The following is a 23,498-nucleotide window of genomic DNA, read 5'->3' on the forward strand; positions in this document are numbered from 1 at the left end:
GAAACTCAATTCTAATGTACCTTATATTTGTTAAGACAAGATTTCTCTGTTTAATAGTATTGAGCTTTCAATCTCTGTGCATATTAAAATGGATATATAAAAAAGTAAAATTTAAAATTCAAAAGAAAAAAGTCTCAATCATTCTGAGTAGTTTATAAGAAGTGAAGAGAACCAGGTAATTTCACAAAATTACAGTGGAGTAAATAATAGCAGTTTAAGGTTTGAAAAGTATTTTACAAATATCTTATTTTATCCTTAGAACAGCTCTGGGAGGTAGGTATTTTCATTATCCCTATGATGAGGAAATTAAGGTAGAGCTTAAGTGAATTACTCAGGCTCACATAGTTAACATCTGAGTCTGGATTTGAACTCGGCATTTTCCTGCCTCTAGTTCTAGCAGGATTCAATTCGCTGAGCTAAACGATGAGGTTACATTCTTGTAGATATGAGGCAAAAATGTTGTCAACTCAACTGTAATTGAAAATAATGCATCTGATATAAACATCATAAAAGTATAGTTGTAGAAACTATATATATATATATATATATAACATAAACACGTGTGTATATATGTATAGATGGATAGATAGATTTTATAATAATGAAAGACATAATTTTGATAGTAGTGCCCAATCCTTCAAAGTACAACTTTTAAAATTAATCAGCTACTCCTTTTCTAACCATAGCTATTAGAGTTAAGCATTAATACCAAATTTAAAAAAGTATTAAAAACATTACATCTACGTAGTGACCAATAATTTTCTGTCATTTCTACTTGCAAATATCATTTCTACTCCCAAATATCATTCCCTTTTCTAAACTGACAAAGTTCAACTTCCAGCTTTTTGGTACTCTTTACTTCACACACTTTATGATCCAACAACTCTTGTCTAAGTAATAGATAATCTGATAAATTACTGTATCTCCTATTTCCATACCTTTTTACAGAATGTCCCTATGTCTGATGCTCTTTCCCCTCACCTCTATTTCTTACTTTCCATGGTTTCCTGTAAAACTTGTCTCAATTCCCATTTTCTTTGGGATATGTTCTCTAGGATTCCAAGATAGTGACGACTTTCCAAGTCAGATTACATTCTATCTACTCACAGTACATTCTGTATGTTCTGAGTATGAGTGTATGTATAGTTATCTTCATATATACACATATGCATATGTAAATGTGTGTGTCTCCTCCATTAGAAATTCCATGAGGACAGTGACTATTTTGCTTTTCTTTGTTTTCTCAATGCTTAGTGCATAAGGTGACATTTAATAAATGCTTCATAATTGACTAATTATCTCTATATTCTAATTATATGCTTTATATAATTACTGCATTCAGAAGAACCCTTTGAAATAGATATTTTAAAGATTATTATACCCATTTTACAGATAGGGAAATTGATACTTAAAGAAGGAAAAATATTTTTCCTAATGACACACATATCATTTTTTTTTTAACAAACAACAGAGTTGAGACACACATTCAAATCCTCTGACCCTAAATCTAATGTTTTCATCACTACACTAAACTTGCCTCTCCCATCTGGGTATTGACAAATATTTACACTAATCTGTAATAAGGAAAATATCACTAAACAGGAAAATGGTAGCAGAAAATCTATCTCCAGAGTATTTTTACAACTTGTGTACTTCTCTAGAAGGAGTTAAGTAAAATTCAAGTTAAGTGACAGAGCTCATACCAGTTGTCCTCAATGAGTTCAAATCACCTGTTTGGATGATGTAAACCTCTAGGTATTATAGTGCTTGCATAAGTGATATCTAAACTACTTTTGGGAATCTTTAAGCAATTACTCTGAGTGGCACAAGTTTTATTGGATGCAAACGAATTTGTCAAATTTAAATAAAGGAATGAATGTGGACATTTCAAATAAAAGGCTGGTAAGCTTAGTAAGTCAGTTACTAATATTTATTAAACCCTTACTATGGGCTAAGCATAAATTATATAAGGAATGGCAAAGACATGGGCTGGGTCTTCCTATAAGAGATTATGCATATACCAAGTATATAAAAACATATTCAGGAAAAATTCAGAGGCACTTACAAGCTTGAAATGGGGGAGGGGGTGAAAAGACAATGTGACGGGTAAGGAAATGAATCTCCCAAAAGTGATCTGAGTCTTGATTGAAACCAGGGAAATTGAGAAGCATCATTGAAGAGGGAGAGCCTTCCAGGTAGGGAGGTAGGAAATTACGATGGATATGGAGTCTCCTGTATGAGTAATTACAAGAAGACTACTATATAGCATATAGAGGAGAATAAATTGTAAGAATACCTGAAGGTAGCCATATAGGGAAGGGCTTTAAATGATGAAGGGTGGTGCTTCTATTTAATCCTAGATACAGTAGGTAATCATTGGATATTATTGGATGGAGGATGACTTGTTCTGTTATATTTATAAAGATGATTTTAGAAGCTCATCTTTTGGAGTTGAGAAAAGTCTGAGACAAGGAGACCAGATAAAAAGGACTATTTTAGTAGTATAAATGAGTTTGTGACGTGTGAAATAAGAAGAGGAGACACTGATGAGAAGTATAAAGGTAAACATAGCAAGATTTGGTTATGTATTGGGTGATTCCGTTGAGTGAGGGTGAGCAACTGAAGATGACAATGAGATTGTGTGATTAATTATCCTAAATGATAATGGAGAACTCAATACTAACAATTAATTTTGGAAAAGAGAACTATTTGGGAAGGGGAATTTTAATGAGCTTTGTTTTATACATGTTGAGTTTAAAGGGCCTACAGAACTAATTGAGTATGTTCTAGATACAGTTGGAGATGGAAAACTGATTCTCAAGTTTGACATTAGGGCTAGCAATCTTCCCCTCCTTCCCATTGGGGATGATACAGATATGTGGATTTGAAAATGGTTAAATGACAAGTTGCAAAAAATGAAGGAAAATCTTGGGTATAACGACTTGCTTTGAGAAATAGTAAGTTCCACCTTTTTGAGGTCTTTAAGAAGATATTGTACAGTCACTTATCAGATATACTATAGTAGGGTCTACTTCACATCCAGGTAGGACCTTAGCTGGTCACTGAGGATCCTCCCAACTGTCAAAATCAGTGGTTCCATGATTTATAAAAAGTAGAAATTCATCTTAGAGAGATGGTGGTCTCTTAGAGAGACCACCTGAGTTGAGTCAAACACTTTTTGAGATAAGGAAGCTGAGACCCAATTAGGTTAAGTGCTTTCTAATAGGAGACATAAATTGTAAACTTCAGTTAACAGGCAATGAACCCATACCCCCTTGTAGTGCCAGTACTCTTTTCACTCTATTAGTTGGTTACAATGAGCTAATGTGAAACTGAACAATTAAAACAACAATAAAATGTGATGAATGAAAATGACTAAGATATGATCACTATAAATAATTCATAAAATACTCAAGCATAGAAAATAGTTCTAAAATTAGTGTTTATCATCCCTTCCATATCCTACGTGTTCAGCCTTCCATTTTCTCTACTCTTTGTTTTACATTCTCTACTATCTCTATTTTCCATCTCTATCACCTTTTCTCTACAATTTCTCTTGAGTTACAAAGTGTGTTATTTTTCAAACTAAAACATCTTGTCTAAAAAAGAGTGATTAAAACTTGAACATGGTATGACAAAAAAAAACTTGGGAAATATTTCTTTACTCTTTGAATTTCTTCTCTGAGCCTGATAAAGATTATTTTATATTATATAATTTACTTTATATTGTTAATTCCTCTTGAACTCTGTACTTAATTTAGCACTACAAATGTTTATAATTATAGTAAAAACAACAACAAATACCTCAAGATGAATGAATTTATCCCCTCCAACATGTTGCAAGGAAGATTTAAGATTCTGAGTATGATTAAACTTTATTTAGTATTATTTATTCTTCTATTTGCTTTGATATCTTCTTAATGGATGACAGTCTCTTGTAAATATTTGAGTTTCACTTATATATTCAACATATCAATATATATGTATATGCATGTATATACATAAATCTATTGCTTTATTATAAATATAAAATTTCTGAAATACTGTTCAATGGGTCCTATATGTCTTGCTGGAAAATTGTTCACAATACATACAAAAATATGTGCATTTATATAAATTAAATAGGTATAATAGATTATGTTAGAGATTTTTTTCTCTTCTGCAGGTATATAAACAGATATATTTGTTCATAGGTACATATATAATTTGCATACATATGACATATCAATATGTTAGCAAATTCATTTTGATTAGTAGAATGCAGCCTAGATATACATAAACGAGGTAAATGTGATTTTCAGATTTGAAGGAATTAATTTTTTAACACAAATGAGTCATTTTTGAACTAACTCCCTGTTCTAAAAGAATGATTTCAAAACAATCTTGAAAGTAAACTGCACAAAGAAAAATAATCCACATATCTAATGCATTTTTAAAACTCTATGAATATATACCTAATGACTATAATCTAATATAAAGCAAACAGCCTAGATAGCAGAAATAGTTTTTATACAATGGAAGTTTTTCATTTGTTTAATTTATAGAATAAAAATTTTAAAGTATTCTGTTCTATTAAAATTGTTTGCTTCTAATATAAACAGAGTTAAAGTTAATAGAATCATGGATTTAGTGCTAGAAAGAACTTACAGAGAATATCTAATACATCTGCCTTATTTTGTAGGTAGAGAATCTGAATTTGAGAGATATTTAATCTCTCTCAAAATTAGAGAAAAGAAGGGGAAAAGACTGGATTTCAACTGAAGCTTTGTTCCATACAGTTTTAAATATATATTAAGTGCAATTATTTTATTCACTAAATAGAACTCAAAAGAAAAGCATTTAGAGACTTTGAAAATTGTCACATCAAATACTCTCATTTTATGGATAAGGAAACTGAGGTCCCAAAAGAGAAATTACATAGGGAGAAAGGTCAGTATTCAAATCCAATTATTCTATCCCCAATTTCTTTCATTTTAAAAATATTATCCCCAAAATACAAGGTATTATGGATATTTATAACAAGTTAGCTATTTAAAGTGAGAATTAAAATTATAATTGATTTCCTATTCTTTGACTCTTAATATTGGTAGCCACAAAATTGACAAAGATGAAAATGGATTTCTGACTTCATAAACTTGCACATTCCTTGAAATGACATTGATCCCATCTCATCCAGATATACCTGTTCTGTGAAGCTCTAAGGCACTTCCTTCCTATTGTTCCAAGAGAGTCTACCTAAAAATGGTAGACTTTCCCAGTATTCTCCAGAAATTCTAATGAACTAGTAGGAATCGCTGGCTCTTGACTCAATTTGGTGTCAAGAGTATCTGGGTAATAGGAGCAGCTAGGTGGTGCAGTGGATAGAGTACCAGCCCTGGAGTCAGGAGTACCTGAGTTCAAATCTGACCTCAGACACTTAATAATTACCTAGCTGTGTGGCCTTGGGCAAGCTACCTAACCCCATGGCCTTGTAAAAGGGAAAAGAAGGAATAAAGAGTATCTGGGTAAAATCCTGCCTTTGTAATGTGCTACCTGCTTCACTTTAGGCAACACATGTAAAGTTTCTTTTCCTCCTTTTCCTTAACTTTTGAATAGGTAGGCTGTACTAGATGATCCAATAGTTCTTCTATCTCTAGCTTTCTAATCTCTTGTCATGTGACTAGTCTGTGTTTCTTTTCTATTATATAATTCCATGATGACATTTCCTTTTCAAAGTTTTGCATTTGTCATATGTTGAAACTGACTCTCATCCACCCACTAAACCACCTCTCTATTGCTCTTTCTGTGATATTTAATTTTAATTCCTCAAAGATTGTTGTGTTCCATACTTGTAGCCACAGTAGACTGCTATAAATAGGCATTAAAAATTGCGAATATGTTTCTTAGAGATGTTCAGGGTCATAAAAGGACAAATATATTCTGATGACAAAGGAACATGACTTTTTCTCACATTTAAATTTTTTTGGACAGACTTCTTTTCTAATTAGACTGTAAGTTCGTATAGCTACATATACTAAAAATCACCCTCTATAATCTGTCAAGTCAATTGCACATAAAAATCTAGGAAATATATTTCATCTACTTAATCTTTGCTGAATATTAGATTCTGTAAAACTATTTTCCAAGAGGTTCAGCAATGATATTAGTTGAACAATCAAAAGAAATATATTCTAAATCTACTAAATGCTTATATGCAACATATACAAAATAAATCACAAACACTGTTATGTAGAAAATTAAAAAATAATCTATCTTAAAATCAAGGCTTTATCATTTTCAAATTCAGCTTTAGACTGAAATATATTGAAGACAAGAGATCATTAAATAAGTTTCGTTTAAAAAGACCTGTTTCTTGTTTGGCAAAACCAATCTTTTTGGATTCTGTCCAGGTTATTAATGCTGTGAAAAGTATAGATAATTTTTAAATCCTATTCTGATTTTTTGCAGGCATATAATCATATCTTAAATTCAAGCACATTTAACAATAGGTATATAAAATGTATTTGTTGAAAAAAAAATTAAAAAGTATGTTGTATATTGTCATAAAACAGACTTATATGCATCTGCATAATACATATGCATATACATATTTAGATGGGAATATATACATATATGCATATGCATAGAGATGGATAGAGAGATATATGCAAAATGGAATGAGTAGCACTTACCAATGACAGGGAAGAATCGTGGTACTGAACATCATGTGGCAAAGGAATATGGTTCATCCAATCCACAGTCTGTTATAAAACTCATGCTGAAATATGTTATAACCATCCATATCTAAATAAGAAGTACAAAAAAGCATATAAAACATGGCAATTCATAATGCTTAACAATAATCACACCTAGCTTAGACGATGAAAAGAGTTTAACTAATAAAGTACTCTCCACAAAAATACTACTCCTAATTCTTTACTATCAATGTGACTGGTGGAATGAGTTGCACAATTGGGTTTTTTTAGAGTGAAGGCTATGCTGTGCAAGTCAACCTTTTCACTTGCCTTTCTTTACCAGAATCATTCCATCCCCTGCCCTAATTGATAGGAAATAGGACTACTGGAGATGATCTGGCTGCTGCGGGAATCTCTTGGATTTAAATTGCTTTCACTTCTTTCTGTATCTAAAGTTTCAGCATACTTCATATTATATATACATACATATATACACACACATATGTATATATATATATATGTTTGTATGTGTGTACACATACATATGCATATTGTTTGTGTGTAGATATGGATTATATCTATTTATTTATCTAATTTAAGCAACTGCTTTTAAAAAATTGTTTTCAAATCCTTTCTCTACCTCTCACCCTCTCCAGTCTGTTGAGAAGGCAAGTAATAGGACATCAATTATTTATATGAAATCATGTAAAACATTTCTATATTAACTATTTTGCAAAAAGAAATTAAATGAAGAGATTATGCCTCAATCTAGATTTAGATTTCATTAGTTCTTTCTCTGGGGGTGTATGATTTTTTCATCTTGAATCGTTCAGAATTGTCTTGGATCATTTTATTGATCAGAGTAGCTAAATGACAGCATTCTTATCTCAATTTCACAGATAATGAAACTAAAGACCCAGAGAGGACATCTTGCACAAAATAATTTAAGTGGCAGAGTTATAACTCCAATTCAGGACCATGAACCAAAATCAGTTATATCTATTGATATTTTACTTTTTTCAATCATAATACATTTATTAATGGGAAATAAATATAAATTGATTGAGTACTGATTTCATTTAAATATAAGTATGTCAGGAATAAAATTGTACCTCATATTCTTGTCCCCTCCCCTTCCCCAAAAACATTTGCTCAAAGTTAGGCACATAGTAGCTGTTTAATGAAAGTCTATTGACAAATTAAAAATTGAAATTAAAATGCATGCTTAGATTAATAAATAAAATGAACTAACATTTTTCTTTTCTCTTTCGGAATCAGAAACAGGGGGTATATGAGAGTCTATAATACAATAATATGGAAAATGTTTGAAGAACTAAAAACAGTTTCTTTAGAACTTTTAATCCCATGAAGAATATAGAGATAAAGCAATAAATTAGCAGTTATGTAGACCACAAAAATAAGAAATCAATCTTTTTTTTTTAGGAAAAGGTATGGAAAAATATAAAACAAATAACTTGAAGGGGGAGGGATATTACTTAACCACTTAATTGAGAGAGAAATAAGGGAAATTGAATATGATAACTAGATTAAAAAAAGAAAGAAAAAATGAATTTGTGGTTGAAATGAAATTCAAACTAAGGAATGGGTGACATTTGGGAGAGGTGTTGAGAGGGAGAGAGAATCTGTGGGAATAGTGCTGTGTTAAAGTACATTAAGCAAAAATAACCCCCAAAAAGTACTTTATAGAGGAAAAAACAACATTAAACATTTCAAATTGAGAAAAGAAAAAAACATTAGAGAAATAAAGGAAAATGCAATTCTAACTCTCATAATTTAATTGTGAATATGTTCAACAATCCAATAAAATAAAGAAAAAAATAATGCTAGATTGAAGAAGAACAAAATCACACAATTTGTTCTTTCTGTCTCAGGGAAAAGAGAAATGTAGATATGTTGTCCATATCATATCGTAGCTACCCATATGAAAATATGGGGGAAAAAAGAATGCAAAGTCTATTCAAGAAAATCTCAAAGAGGAGACAGTAGGTTAGGGAATATGATAAAGGATCTATAGAAACTGCCATTCAATCTAAGTTTTGAAGGACTCCACAGATTCTAAGAAGCTAAATTGTGAGGTATCTAATTTCAAGTTATTGATAACAGATACTGCACCAGGACAGATAGGGGTATTTTGTGTGAGAAAGGGAAGGTAGGCTACTGTTGCTATATTAGAGAGGCAGGGAAGAGAAATAACATATTAGAAAGCTGGGAAGATAAGAAAAGTTCAGGTTAAGAGCTTTAAATATCAAAAAGAGGAACTTATATATCATCCAAGAGATCATAAATAGATATTTGAGTTTATTGAGCAGGTGGAGTAATGTGGTGAAACCAAAGCCTTAAGAAAAGACTGATTCAATGAATTGGACTTATAAATTTCTTTCTTTTTTTTTTTGCTTTGTTTTTTAGGTTTTTTTGCAAGGCAAATGGGGTTAAGTGGCTTGCCCAAGGCCACACAGCTAGGTAATTATTAAGTGTCTGAGACCAGATTTGAACCCAGGTACTCCTGACTCCAGGGCTGGTGCTTTATCCACTGCTCTACCTAGCCACCCCAACTTATAATTTCTAAGGGAATGAGTGGAGATTTACAATAAAGCTGTTTAATATAAATATTGGGAAATATTCTCTTCTTGTGGTCTAATTCACAAGCAGAAGACATAATATTATTTATTGTACTCTTATTTCAAAAAGATATATTCTCCTCCATTCTCTGTTCCTCTTATAACCCTCCATACACATTTATTGTATTTATGATATGCAAATGATGTTATAGATAGAAAAATAACCCTTAATTATTCCCACTCAATCCAATACCATGAATATGTTAAACATGTCAGTAACACACTTAGAAACAAGGTTAATTTCTCACCCGAACAAGTTATCTGGTCCATATCACTATTTAGTTCACACATTTTCCTACTTTTTCATAAACTTTCTTGAGAAATATTTCAGTTTGCAAGAAAATCTCAAGGGAAACAAGTATAAAGTTAAAAACTCCATAATTTCAATAAAATAAAATTATTTCATGCTTAGGAAGCTACTCTTTTTAAATAACACTCTAGGTAGCAGTCAACTTAGTTGGTGTTAATTAAGAGAGTATCTTGAAAGGTATTTTAGAATTAAAAACATTTTGCAAAAATTATTTACTCTTAAATTATTTACTCTTATTTGACATAATATGAAAATAGCCATCCATTCTAAAGTATATAATTGACAGCAATGGTCAAGTAATTATTAATGAGCAATTTTAAAAGCAATTCACTCCTGACAGGTCCTTGAAGAGTTCAACTACTTAGCCATTAAAGGAAATGACAGTAAGGTTTATTTGTATATTCTGTGAATTACCAATTATGCAGCTGGTTTACTAATACGTGAAAGAAAAAACATTTGTGAGTTTTGGTGAAATTTAAATTCACTTATTCCTTTAATGATGCTGCACCCCTTCAGGAAATATAATAACTTCCCTGTACTAAAATAAACACTGAATGCCTGGAAATATATGACAATTATGAAAGTTGGTCCTTTTAATTGAGATATAGGGAGATGGAATATGATTTAGCTTTACAATGGAGAAAAATGAATAATCAAAGAAAAGTCCCAAGAATTTTTTATAAATACTTTTCATTTACAGACAGAACTAGAAACTCATTTGGGGAATAGGGAGCACAAGAAGGATGGTTTTAGTATTCAAATTTGCTTAGTCAATCATTCAACTACCAAATACACATACATATACTTAAATACACATTTGTACACATACATGAACCAACATATTTTATCCACACACAAAATCTTCCTTTAATTGAATTAATATACAGTAGTCTTTATACCATTATAAGTAAAAAAATAAAGGAATTAAGTCAGTGAGACCATTATTATTATTATTATTATTATTATTATTATCAAAAGATACAGAAATTTAAGGAGTAAATTACCTAGAAAAATTACCTACTAATTACCCTACTAATATATTATTAATATTACCTTTGAGAACATTATGAAACACATTTCTTTTTAATGGTAGCAAGCCTGAACACTACAGGATAGCTCAACACTCATCCCTTGATCTGCTCTACTCAACTGGATATCTCCTTGGGAGATATCTTTTTTTTTGCTTAGGAATGCTCCTGCTGCTTTGTTTTGTCCTGTTATACCTCAATATTGCTGAGATATTGAGATTCTGCATGTCCAATCAATTTTCATAATTCTGTCCTGGACACTCTTTGATCTCAGGGATGTTCCTCTGTCCTCAGTTATGATCAATTCATCTCTACTTTGGAGTTGAAATGTTCAGAAATTCTAGACACTGAATGTGCCTCTGCACCTAGTTTTTCAGCATTTTTATGTTATATTCTCTCACTAGAAAGTAAGATCATTAAGATTAAGGTTTTATTTTTCTTTTTGCTTGTATTTGTATTTTCAATGATAAAAGTACTATTTTTAGACAAAAAACACTTAAAAGATTATTGTCCAACTGGCAATGAGTACTAAACAGTAAGGCAGGAAAGGAGTGTAAGAAAAGTCAAGGTGTGAAGAGTTTCAATGCCAAAGAAATGAATTCAATTTTTTCTTCCCAGAGGTAAAAAAGGAGTCCCTGTGGATATTTGAATTGAGAAGATGACATGGTTGGACTTACCCTTAAGGAAAGTGATTTTATTCAATTCATGACTAGTCAAAGGATGTAAACCAACAATATTCTTTTGAAGAAACTGAAAATAATAATAATTATTTGGGAAAATATTTTAAATCCCTAATAATTAGAGAGAAATTAAAATTAAAACAACCCAGAATCTGGAAAAGGTGACAAGTGCTAAATGGATTGCTGAAAAATAGGAATATTAATATATCATTGATGAAGTTCTGAAGCTGGACAGAATTTTGAAAACCTGCCCCCTAAATTATTAAATTGTCCATATTCTTAGATACAGTGATACCATCACTAGGCCTATATGCAAAAGAAAATTTAAAAAATGCAAGAAACGGTTCCATACCTAACAAAAAGTATTTATAACAGCCCTTTTTGTGATGGGGAAAAATGAAATTAAAAGGAGGTTTATTAAATATGTAATTACTGAAGAAATTGTCTTAAATGGATATAATAGAATACAGTGGTTAAGAAGAAGATACTTTCAGAGAAACATGGGAGAACTTCCATGAACTTAAACAGGGGTGGGGAGAAGACTCCACATTGTGAGTCAGGAAGACTCATCTTCTTGAGTTTAAATTTGACCTTAAATACTTACTAGCTGTGTGACCCTGGGCAAACTCTCTTTGCCTCATTTTCCTCATCTATAAAAAGAGCTGGAAAAAGAAAGGGGAAATTATTCCAGTATCTTTGCCATGAAAACCCCAAATGGAGTTACAAAGAGTCAGATATAACTAAACTGAACCAAAATTCATGAACAAGTAAGCAGAACCAGAACATATAAAATAACACCGACATTGCAAATACAAACAATGTTAAAGAATAAATAACTGAACAGCTAGTGAGCAAGAATGAACCATTCACCTCTTCATAGATAGGTGATAGACTCAGGATGCAGAATGAAATATATATTATACATAAATAGTGCAGAAATCTGTTTTTCTTGACTGAATATATTTATTATAAGATTTTTTAATTTCAATTTAAGTTTTCAGAATGGGGGAGAATGGGAGAGAAAATACTTTTTTTCTCTAAAGAAGAAATTAAAACCTAAAAATGATTTAGATAGTTGTGTGGCAGGTGAATTGGAGTGTGATGAAATTTAAATAGGGAGACTCATTAGAAACCTTATGATAGCCCAGGGCAAAGGAACCTGCTCTAGAGTGCTAGCCATGTGAGTGAGAAAAAGAAAGTTGTAAGTTATATTATGGTTGTAGAAATAACAAGACTTTACAACTGCAGGAATTTATGGGGTTAGTAATTACAACAAGGTTATGATCTGGATAAGGGAAGGCAGGGTGATGTAATCAAAAGAAAAAGGGAAGTTTGGAAGAATGGTAGAGATTTTCAGGGGGGAAATGGGAAGAAAAAGTGAACTTTGCTTTTAGAAATGTTTTGTATGTCTATAGGACATCCAATTCAAAATAACGAATAAGGAGATGATGGTCAATAAGTAGAGCACAAGAGATAATAAAGCTGGACATAAAGATACAGAAATCATAGAGTCATAGGATAGGATTATTGATTTAAAATAAGATGGCAAAAAACCAAAAAAAATAAAATAAGATGGCATATTCCAAGTCACTTTTAACCCTGACTTCCCCCATTTTAGTGTTAAGAACATTAAGATCGAGAAAGGTAAGATGATTCTATAGTGGTTACAGGACAGCAAGTGGCAGAGCTGGATTCTGGATTCTCTAACTTCAAATCCATTGATCTTTTATCTGTGCCATAAATAAAAAGTCATGATATTAGCACAGAAGATTTATTAAAAAGAGAAGTCCCAGGACCAAGACTTTGGACAAATGACTACAGATAAGGGGATAGGACATGGACAATCAATCAGCAAAAAAGGGCAATGAAGGGGAAGTGAGAAAGGAAAAAGGAAAAAAAATGCACTTTAGAAAGAAAATAGAAAGAAAAGGAAGAATGGTGGTCAGTGGTGTCAGACATTAAAAAGAAGTTAGAAAGGATGAAAATTGAAAAAAAAGGCCACATAGATCAACAATTAAGAGATCACCATCATTTAGGAAAATAACAGTTTCCAATGAGTCATGAAGACAGAAAGCAGATTACAAAGGATTTCAAAGACAGTGAGATTAAGAGTACAGTATTTTCCTAAGAGACTGGCTGACAAAGGTAGAAAAGATATAGGAAAATAATATCCAGTGGGATGGTAGGTTCTAAGTTTTTGGTGTTTTTGTTATTTGTTTATTTTTTCCTTTTCTGTACACTTGGATAAATTTATAGGCATCAGGTGAAAAAATGGTCAGAGACAGAGAAGACAGAAATCTAATGGAGGATGACAGTAGAAACAATTTACTGGAAAAGACACAAGAGAAAGGGATCAAATATATCTCTCTATATGTCTGTCTTTCTGCCTGTCTATCTATCTATCTATCTATCTATCTATCTATCTATCTATCTATCTATCTATCTATCTATCCATCTATCTATACTGCTTAGCCTTGTCAAGAAGAGATAATGGGAGATTTTGTTATTATGAGTTGAGAAATAAAGAAAATGAAGCACATGGTAAATGGTCTCAACTTTCATGAAAAAAATTATGAGAAGAAATAATAAACTGAAAGGGTGAGAGGAAGCATTCTTATGGGAGGTTTGAGAAGAGAAGAAAATATGTGGAACAGCCACTGTTGTCAATAGGATGAGGAATCAATTAGGGATTTGATTGAGATTAAATTGCACACATCTTTACGTTTTCTCTGGATTATGGTGAACTAACTAGTGTCCAACTGTCATTTAAGAACAATCTCCGCGTCCACAAGGTTAAAGCTATTTTCATAATAATACTAAGCCCTCATTTTCCTATTAAACATTTCTCTTTATTCCAAGTACATATACCTGTGAGACAAAATTGTATACACATAGTTCAATCAAAAGAATATATCAAAACAAACTATAGAATAATCTAGTTTTATTCTATTAACAGACTTTAAGAAGATATGTAAAAACATTGAACAATGCTAGTTATTTCATTAATTCTTTTTGCTTTGGAAAACATAATTATTTTATCACAAATGTTAATTGTTAATATGTAGTGAATCTATGATTATTTTAAATGAATTAATATAATTGTATTTTACCAGTTTTCATTTCTAATACAGAAGATATCAATAGCTATTACTCACATAAACAAAAGGTTTTTAGGTTCCCAATACTTTTTTTAGGAAAAGAAAGGAAACCTGAGACAAAAACATTTGTGTCCCAATGAAGAATATATATTTTGTCAGTCATACAACAGAGTATTTCTTTTAACACAGTATTGGGTGTTACTGTTGATTTATTTTAATCTTGATGACCAAGAGAATTTTCTACAAAGATTAAGGAGCCACTGAGTACTTTTATCAACTCTATATGATCTGAGAGTTTTAGAAAGATTTTATGATTATGGATTTGATAGTAATTCATATATGCAAACTTCATAGAGTATGACCAAGCTTCAATGCATATATATATGTATATATACATATATATGTATATATATATATATATATAGTCTCCTTTACTGCCATATTGGTTGGAAAATCTATTTATATAAATTATTCACAGTCACAAAGAGGAAGGACTTTCAAGTGCAATGGAATGGGATCTACTATTTAAGTACAATTGAATAAATCAAAAAGAGGAGTTACTATAAAGTGTAAATTTGGAATTGATATTTTGGTAATTTGTTTCAATATAATTCATACAAAATTAGAAAATGATACCTTTTCTTTATGAAATAAGATAAAAACTGGCCCAAATTTAAAACTATTAATAAGATCTTTTTAAAAAATTGCTTCACAAGAGTATGAAAGAGCTTTGAAGCATGAGAATGCTGGCAAAGTATTTTGGACAGTTATCCCATGATTTAACATCATCTAATGGAATATTTTATTTAAAGTGATAACTTTTGTTTTTAGATTTTTTTTACAAGGCAATGGGGTTAAGTGGCTTGCCCAAGGCTACACAGTTAGGTAATTATTAAGTGTCTGAGGTCAGATTTGAGCTCAGGTACTCCTGACTCCAAGGACAGTGCTCTATCCACTGCACCACCTAGCTGCCCCATAAGTGATAATTTTTTAGAAAGATTTTATTTATTTTGAGTTTTACAGTTTTTCCCCTATTCTTGCTTCCTTCCCTCATCCCCCACAGAAGGTAGTCTGTAAGTCTTTACATTGTTTCTGTGGTATACATTGATCCAAGTTGAGTGTGATGAGAGAGAAATTATATTTTATTTTTAAGTGAGAAATCATATTCTTAAGGAAGAAAAATAAAGTATAAGAAATAGCAAAATAACATATTGAGACACCAGAGTTTTTTTCTGAAATTGAAGGTAATAGTCTTTGGTCTTTTTTCAAACTCCACACTTCTTTCTCTAGATACAGATGGTATTCTCCATCGCAGATAGCCCAAAATTGTCCCTGATTGTTCCACTGATGGAATGAGCAAGTCTATCAAGGTTGACCATCAGCCCCATGTTGCTGTTAGGGTGTACAATGTTTTTCTGGTTCTGCTCATCTCACTCAGCTGGATAATATTTCCCATCATAAGTCCTTTTATATTGTCTTGGATTATTATACTGCTGAGATTGGCAAGTCCATCACAGTTGATCATCACACACACAATATTGCTGTTAATGGGTAAAATGTTCTTCTGCTTCTGCTCACTTTACTCAGCATCAATTCATGTAAGTCTTTCCAGGGCTATTTTGAAGTCCTCCCATTCATGATTTCATACAGAACAATAGTAACTCCATAACATTTATATTCCACAATTTGTTCAGCCATTTCCCAATTGATGGGCATACCTTCAATTTCCTGTTCTTTGTCATTAAGAAACGAGCTGCTATAAATAATTTTGTACATGGGGACTTTTTGCTCTTTCTTGTGATCTCTTTGGAATACAGACATAGTAGTAGTAGTAGTAGTAGTAGTAGTAGTAGTAGTAGTAGTAGTAGTAGTGCTAAATCAAAGGGTATGTACAATTTTATTGCCCTTTAGTTGTAGTTTCAAATTGTTCTCCAGTATGGTTGGAGCAGTTCATAACTTTAGCAACAGTGAATGTCCCAGTTTTCTCTCATCCTCTCCAACACTGATCATTGTCTTTTTTGTCATTTTAGCCAAATAGGTCTGATAGGTGTGAGGTAGTATCTCAGATTTATTTTAATTTACATTTCTCTAATCAATAATGATTTAGAACATTTTTTCACATGACTATTGGTAACTTTAATTTCTTCAACTAAGAACTACAATGTTTTTTTAATTAAAGATAATATTTAAGATTTACAATTCCCCCCCCCAATCTTACTTCCCCCCCCCATGGAAAGCAATCTGTCAGTCTTTACTTTGTTTCCGTGTTGTACATTGATTCAAATTGAGTGTGATGAGAGAGAAATCATATCCTTAAGGAAGGGACAAGAAGTCTAAGAGGTAACAAGATCAGATAATAAGATATCTGTTTTTTCTAAATTAAAGGGAATAGTTCTTGAATTTTGTTCAAACTCCACCACTCTTTATCTGGATACAGATGGCACTCTCCTTTGCAGACAGCCCATCATTGTTCTTGATTGTTGCACTGATGGAATGAGCTAGTCATTCAAGGTTGAACATCACCCCCATGTTGCTGCTCATCTCACTCAGCATTCAATTCATGCAAATCCCTCCAAGCTTCCCTGAAATCCCATCCCTCCTGGTTTCTAATAGAACAATAGTGTTCCATGACATACATATACCACAGTGTGCTAAGTCATTCCCTGATTGAAGGACATTTACTTGATTTTCAATTCTTTGCCACCACAAACAGAGCTGCTACAAATATTTTTGCACAAGTGATGTTTTTACCCTTTTCCATCATCTCTTCTGGGTATAGACCCAGTAGTGGTATTGCTGGGTCAAAGGGTATGGTCATTTTTTCTGCCCTTTGGGTGTAGTTCCAAACTTCTCTCCAGAAAGGCTGGATGAGTCCACAGCTTCACCAACAGTGTAATAGTGTCCCAGATTTCCCACAACCCTTCCAACAATGATATTATCCTTTCTGGTCATATTGACTAATATGAGAGGTGTGAGGTGATACCTCAGAGAAGCTTTAATTTGCATTTCTCTAATAATGAATGATTTAGAGCAATTTTTCATATGGCTATGGATTGCTTTGATCTCCTCATCTGTAAATTGCCTTTGAAAATCCTTTGACCATTTGTCAGTTGGGGAATGAATTTTTATTTAAAAATATGACTCAGTTCACTGTATATTTTAGAAATGAGTCCTTTGTCAGAATCATTAGTTGTAAAGATTTTTTCCCAATTTACTACATTTCTTTTGATCTTGGTTACAGTGGTTTTATCTGTGCAAAAGCTTTTTAATTTAATGTAATCAAAATCATCTAGTTGGTTTTTGGTAATGTTCTCCAACTCTTCCTTAGTCATAAACTGCTCCCGTTTCCATAGATATGACAGGTAAACTAGTCCTTGATCTTCTAATTTGCTTATAGTACTGTTTTATTATGTCTAAGTCTTGTAACCATTTGGATCTTATCTTGGTAAAGGGTGTTAGGTGTTGGTCCAATCTAAGTTTCTTCCATACTAACTTCCAATTTTCCCAGCAGTTTTTATCAAAGAGGGAGTTTTTATCCCAATAGCTGGACTCTTTGGGTTTATCATAGAGCAGATTACTATAATTATTTCCTGCTTTTACACCTAGTCTATTCCATTGGTCCACCACTCTATTTCTTAGCCAATACCAACAGTTTTGATGACTGATGCTTTATAACATAATTTTAGATCAGGTATGGCTAAGCCCCCTTCTTTTGCACTTTTTTTTCATTAAACTCCTGGAGATTCTTGGCTTTTTATTTCTCCATATGAATTTACTTACATTTTTTTCTAACTCATTAAAGTAATTTTTTGGAATTTTGATTGGTATGGAACTAAACAGTTAGTTTAGTTTTGGTAGAATTGTCATTTTTATTATATTAGCTCTACTTATCCATTAGCAGTTGATATTTGCCCAGTTATTTAAATCTGATTTAATTTGCATGAGAAGTGTTTTATAATTGTTTTCAAAAAGTTTCTGAGTCTGTCTTGGCAAATAGACTCCCAGGTATTTTATATTGTCTGAGGTTACTTTGAATGGGATTTCTCTTTCTAGCTCTTCCTGCTGTATCTTGCTAGACATATATAGAAAAGTTCAGGATTTATGAGGGTTTATTTTATAACCTGCAACTTTGCTAAAATTGCTAATTGTTTCCAGTAGTTTTTTTGGATGATTTCTTGGAATTCGCTAGGTAAACCATCATGTCATCTGCAAAGAGTGAGAGTTTTGTCTCTTCCTTCCCAATTCAAATTCCTTCAAATTCCTTTTCTTCTTTAATTTCTGAATCTAACATTTCTAATACAATATTGAATAGTAGTGGTGATAATGGGCACCCTTGTTTCACCCCTCATCTTACTGGGAATGCCTCTAGCCTCTCCCCATTGAATATAATACTTGTTGATGGTTTCAGATAGATACTGCTAATTATTCTAAGGAAGAGTCCATTTATTCCTACCCTCTCTAGTGTTTTTAGTAGGAATGGGTGCTGTATTTTGTCAAAAGCTTTTTCAGCATCTATTGATATGATCATATAATTTCTGATAGGTTTGTTGTTGATATAATTGAGTGTACTAACAGTTTTCCTAATATTGAACCAACCCTGCATTCCTGGGATAAATCCTACTTGATCAAAATGTATTATCCTAGTGATAACTTGTTATAATCATTTTGCTAAGATTTTTACATGTATATTCATAAGGGAGATAGGTCTATCATTTTCTTTCTCTGTTTTAACTCTTCCTGGTTTAGGTAAAAGTACCATATTGGTTTCATAGAAAGAGTTAGGCAGAGTTACCTCTTTCCCTATTTTTCCAAAGAGTTTATATAGAATTGGAACTAATTGTTCCTTAAACGTTTGGTAGACTTCACTTGTGAATCCAACAGGCCCTGGAGATTTTTCTTAGGGAGTTCAATGAGGGCTTGTTGAATTTCTTTTTCTGAGATAGGGTTGTTTAGGTATTTAATCTCCTCTAAATTTAACCTGGGAAGCTTATATTTTTGTAAATATTCATCCATTTCACTTAGATAATCAAATTTATTGGCATAGAGTTGGGCAAAATAATTTTGAATTATTACTTTAATTTGTTCCTCATTGGTGGTTCACCTTTTTCATTTATGATACTAGAAATTTGATTTCCTTCTTTCTTTTTTTAAGTCAAATTGACCAGAGGTTTATCAATTTTATTGGTTTTTTTCATAATACCAACTTTTGGTTTTATTTATTAATTCAATAGTTTTTTGCTTTTGCTTTTATTAATTTCTCCTTTAATTTTTAGAATTTCTAATTTGGTATTTAATTGGGGATTTTTAATTTGTTCTTTCTCTAATTTCTTCAGTTGCATGTTTAGTTCATTGATTTCCTCTTTCTCCAATTTATTCCTGTAAGCATTTAAACCTATAATATATCCCCCAAGAGCCACTTTGAGTGAATCCCATAGGTTTTGGTATGTTGTTTCATTATTATCATTATCTAGGATAAAATGGTTAATTCTTTCTATAATTTGTTTTTTGGTGCACTCATTCTTTAAAATGAGGTTATTCAGTTTCCAATTGGTTCTGGGTCTATATATCCTTGGACTAATATTGCATATGACTTTTATTGCATTGTGATCTGCGAAAGATGTATTCACTATTTCTGCCTTTCTGCAGCTGATCATTAGGTTTTCAATGTCCTAGTACATGGTCAATTCTTGTATAAGTTCCATGTACTACAGAGAAAAAGGTATATTCCTTTCTATCCCCATTCAATTTCCTCCATAAGTCTACCATATCTAGTTTTTCTAACTATCTATTTACCTCCTTAACTTCTTTCTTGTTTATTTTATGATTCAATTTATCTAGATCTGATGGGAGAGGTTGAGGTCTCCCACTAGTAGAGTTTTGCTGTCTATGTCTTCCTGTAGTTCTTTCATCTTCTCCTCTATGAATTTGGATGCTGTCCCATAGGGTGCATATATATTCAGTCTTGAAATAACTTTATTGTCTATGGTACCTTTTAGGAGCATAAAGTTTCCTTCCTTATCTCTTTTAATGCTATTTATTTTTGCTGCTGCTTTGTCTGAGATAAGGATTGCTACCCCTGCTTTTTTTTTATTTCAGCTGAAGCAAAATATATTTTGCTCCAACCTTTTACCTTTACTCTATATTTATCTCTCTGCTTCAAATGAGTTTCTTGTACACAGCATATTGTAGGATTCTGTTTTTTAATCCACGCTGCTATTTGCTTATGTTTTAAGGGAGAGTTCATCCCATTCACATTCAAAGTTATGATTTCCAATTCTTTATTGCCCCCATGCTTTCTTCTCTCTGTTTGTATTTCCCCCCCTCTCCCCTTATCCATATTTCCATATTTCCCAGTATTTTAAGTGATGATTTTTTAAGAAAAACAACTTACAGATTTAGGCTATTAATAACGGAATATAAGAGAAGGGGAATGAAAAAAAAATTTAGCTGAACATGCTTCATCTTTTTAAGCCTCACTACATTAGAGACCATATTACAGAGAGATGCAAAATTATATGGTTTAAATTATTCTACACATTAAACCAAATCATTATTTACTTGTCTCATTTTTCTACCTCTTTATTACTTGACCTCCAAATCCATTTATTTACATATTAACCAACGATTTCCTAGTAATAGTATTTGGTTTGCAGTTAAGACTTTTCTTGGTTTGAATATTGTCTCAGTCATTTACTAGCATTTACTGGTCCTTACATAAGTCACTTAATGCTTTTGAGCCTCAGTTTCCCCATCTGTAAAATGAAGGGAGCATCTATCTTATGTTGTTGTGAGGAAATAATAATATAAGCTAATGTTTATATAGTGCTTCTAGTACTTTAAAAATATTACCTTATTTTAATTTCCCAACAATCCTGATAAGGCAATTCTATTCATATCCACATTTTACAGATAGGAAACAAGCAAATAGAGGTTAAGCAATTTTCCAGGTTCATATAGCTAGTGTTTGACACTGAATATGATCTCATATCTTCCTCACACAAAGTCCAGAACTCTTTCCATTTTGCACCCTAGCTACAACTAAGGATAACATGGAGAGTGATAAAATTGAAAGCAGTACAAAAATATGTGCACCTATTACTGTAATTATGATTGTTTTATTTGCCCTTTCCTTTAGTATAAATTTTTAACAGCTACAGTAAAAATGTATTTCACTGATATTGAAAATAGAGACCTTTCATTATGTTGCTGAGAAATATATCTATATATCTATATACATATATATATATATATAAACACATATGAAGAGAGAAAATGAGTTCAGTATGATAAAGGTAAGAATAATGAGAATTTAAATTCATCAGGTTTTATCATATTATTTTTATAATTTCCATTTGGAATTTTAGTTCCTTTTTAATTCTCATATTTACACAGCAATTCATAATTTTTTAAGTTATTTTTATCTGAACTTGTTTCAATAATGCAAAGCATTTTGCAAATTCTCAGTTAAGGAATTGGCATGTCATCTACCATGTATAAGAGGCACGTTTTTTTGAAAAATTTGGGGTCTAAAAACTAGGAGTGTCTTCTATAGATTTTTTTTACTTGCATTTCATGATTTTTTCTGCACTTGTCTTTGTACTTATTGTTTTGCATTTATTACTGGTATATTAGGTAATGTTTTGTGATGTTCTGCCCAGAAATGTCTCAGAAAAGATTTTCCTTTTTTTATTTTAAAGATTTTATTTATTTTGAGTTTTACAATGTTTCTCCTAATCTTACTTCCCTCCCCCAACCCCCCAGAGAAGGCAATTTGCCAGTCTTTATTTCCATGCTATACATTGATCCAAATTGAATGTGATGAGAAAGAAATCATATCCCTAAGGAATAAAAATAATGTATAAGAGATAAGATTACATAATAAGATATCAGTTTTTTCCTAAATTAAATGTAATAGTCCTTGGTCTTTGGTTCTTTCCTGGATACAGATTGTATTCTCCATCACAGATAGCCCTAAATTGTCCCTGATTGTTGCACTGATGGAATGATCAAGTCCATCAAAGTTGATCATCACCCCCAGGTTGCTGTTAGGATGTACAATGTTTTTCTGGTTCTTATCTTACTCAGCATCAGTTTGTACAAATCCCTTCAGGCTTCCCTGAATTCCCATCCCTCCTGGTTTCCAACAGTAAAATAGTGTTCCATAGCATACATATACCACAATTTGTTAAGCCATTCCCCAATTGAAGGACATTTACTTGATTTCCAATTTTTTGCCATCACAAACAGGGCTGCTATGAATATTTTTATACAAGTGATGGTTTTAGCCTTTTTCATGCTCTCTTCAGGGTATAGATGTAGTAGCTATTGCTGGATCAAAAGGCATGCAAATTTTTGTTGCCCTTTGGGTGTAGTTCCAAACTGCTCTCCAGAAAGGTTGGATGAATTCACAGCTCCACCAACAATGTATTAGTGCCCCAGATTTCCCACATCCCTTCCAACATTGATCATTTCTGGTCATATTGGCTAGTCTGAGAGATGTTAGGTGGTATCTCAGAGATGCTTTAATTTACATTTCAGAAAAAAATTTTCAACCAGTGTTGAATTCGATTTCAAAGTGATCCACTTTGCAAAAGTGAATAGCAACCCTGCTGCTGAACATTCAAGTTTGGTCTCCTCCAACTGAGAAAACAATCTGAGACTGGCTATGGGAAGAAGAAACCCAACTGAAAATGTCCCAGCAGAAGAAGGCCATGAGAGGCAGGTCAACCAATTGTCCTTAGTTAGAGAGGGAATGGAAGAGATGGTTTAAAAAGCAAGGGGCAATTGGAATTCCTATGTCCATAAAGATGGTTCAATAGGAGTCAAGAAGAATTGTTGATGAAAAAGAAATGGTTGATTTCAAAAGACATAATTGGTGCTTCAAGTTGATGAAACAGAATGGACTAAGCATGAGTCCACACTCCAGATTTGACCAAAAGATGCCTGAAATCTATGACCAGTAGGTCCTTGAATTTCATGATGAATAAAACTTAAGTTCAATAACTTTGTTATTCATTTTTTCCATATTTTGGGTGCCAGAAATTAAGGTATGTCTTCTATATAGGGAAA

The 23,498-nt window shown here is 32.1% G+C and overlaps 1 protein-coding gene across 8 annotated transcripts in view; it reads right to left on the reverse strand.

Annotated features, from left to right (window-relative positions):
* CHRM3 (cholinergic receptor muscarinic 3) overlaps positions 1-23,498 on the reverse strand; it is a 658,611-nt gene that overhangs the window by 427,596 nt on the left and 207,517 nt on the right. For all 8 annotated transcript variants that reach the window (XM_074222928.1, XM_074222921.1, XM_074222922.1 and 5 more), the window contains one exon: positions 6,672-6,783. The gene's annotated coding sequence lies outside the window, so the exon portion shown is untranslated. The remainder of the gene's footprint in view (positions 1-6,671; positions 6,784-23,498) is intronic.

The sequence above is a fragment of the Macrotis lagotis genome, chromosome 2 (genome assembly GCF_037893015.1).
Source record: "Macrotis lagotis isolate mMagLag1 chromosome 2, bilby.v1.9.chrom.fasta, whole genome shotgun sequence".
Taxonomy (NCBI): Eukaryota; Metazoa; Chordata; class Mammalia; order Peramelemorphia; family Peramelidae; genus Macrotis; species Macrotis lagotis.